The sequence below is a fragment of the Lactuca saligna genome, chromosome 4, assembly GCF_052625555.1.
Source record: "Lactuca saligna cultivar CGN05327 chromosome 4, ASM5262555v1, whole genome shotgun sequence".
Classification (NCBI taxonomy): Eukaryota; Viridiplantae; Streptophyta; class Magnoliopsida; order Asterales; family Asteraceae; genus Lactuca; species Lactuca saligna.
Window position 1 is genome coordinate 149,716,972 of NC_136420.1, and position 1,666 is coordinate 149,718,637.

Sequence of the window (1,666 nt, forward strand, 5' to 3'; positions counted from 1 at the left end):
AAGAGTTTTTCGGATTCTCAGGTCTTGATTAAGAGTTGACAAAGGAATTAAAAAGACCCTTCGATGAGGTATTAAGGTTTTCTAATTTTAATATATAAATACCATTTAGCTCATTTCTTACCCCTCATTTTCGGATTTTCCTTTCTTAATAAAACTCCAAAACAAGTGTTAAAGTGCCACATTTTATTAAAACCGAAAATAACCCTCCTTTATCCTATTTAAATTTAACTAATTTGATATTAATATATTAACATTTATCTGTATATCACATCAATTTTTTATGTATAAATTTTTTTGGTAAAATTAATACAAAAGATACTTATTACATTTGATTTCTTGAAGTATGTTTGTTTTTTTGTCACAGTTTCCAATCACCTCAAACCACCGACAGCCAAATAGTTAATTACTTATCTTTATTCCATAACCATATTACTTTAATCAAACGTGCTAACATACGCCGCCCATCGATTATCCACCCCCGTGAACAGCGCGTACGTTAGTCAGGCGGTCACTCCATTCCAAACGCACGGAAATAGCAGCAGCGGTGGATTCCGGTGACCACAACATGATGGCGACTTAACAAACCACCCAAACATCCACAGTTTTTGGCGCTTGTTGTCTGCAATTTTTCTCACATCCCTGTTTACCCTTCCTTCCAAAATCAGATTCGATTCAAACCAAAGACTAATTAACCATGAAATCGAGAAAACCAAAACCCTAGAAATCGACTAAATAGTCTAATTTTCTGGAAAGCTGACACAAAAACTATGAATTGAAAAAAAAAATAGCAGAAGAAGAAAACGGCAGTTGAATCAGAATATTGTCGCCGTGGGTCACGTGGATTCTATCGTCCTTTTCGGTAAAGTAAAATCGTTTCTCAACTTTTCTTCTGTTCAAAAGGTTGGTAAAGTTTTTTAATTGCTTCTTAAATCTTAATTAATCGCTTCAAATCTTCATTTTTCACGCTAAAATCTCTTCCTAATAATGATTGATACCGGTGGTCGTGGGCGGAGATACGGCCACGTCACCGGAACAAAGCAATCGTAAGGGAAAATCAAATCAGGTGGACCCATGAGCATATTTCGATCGCAGCCTGAAACATACGCCATGAATTTTATAATTCGTTGTTGGATTTTGATGAAATTTTATAAAACATTTTGGAAATTCGATTAGGGTTTGAATTGTGGGCAATGATGATGAATTGACGGATGCTTATTGCGCACTAACTGGAAAGAAGACACCAAAGTGTGCAGGCAAAATCGACACTTCACCTACCATGACCCTCAAATGTCCCCATCTCTGCCTTTTGTTTCTTGTTCTTATGTGTAATTATAACATCTGAACCTTGGATTTATTAACACTGTGTTTGATATAGAGAGGCTAGCTAATAAACTAATTAATTAGTCCATAAATTGGTTTTTTTATTGTTAATCTAATTATAGCTGATAAACTAAATGGTAATTGGCTAAATGAAAAATTATGTTTTTGTTCTAAACTAACTGATAGTCGATAAACTAACTGATTAGTCAAAAAGTTAAATAATAATCGATAACTAACTGACAGTTGATAAACTAATTGATTAGTCAAAAAGGTAAATAATAACCGATAAACTAACTGATAGTTGATAAACTAGTTGATTAGTTGGAAAATTAATTGATAATGATAA

General features: G+C 33.5%; 1 long non-coding RNA gene across 1 annotated transcript; it reads left to right on the forward strand.

The window, feature by feature from the left end:
- Positions 1–397: 397 nt before the first annotated feature.
- On the forward strand, positions 398–1,412 carry LOC145038860 (uncharacterized). The gene is made up of 2 exons (XR_013679600.1): positions 398–900; positions 1,174–1,412. It is a non-coding gene; the product is annotated as an uncharacterized LOC145038860 (long non-coding RNA).
- The last annotated feature ends 254 nt before the right edge of the window (positions 1,413–1,666 follow it).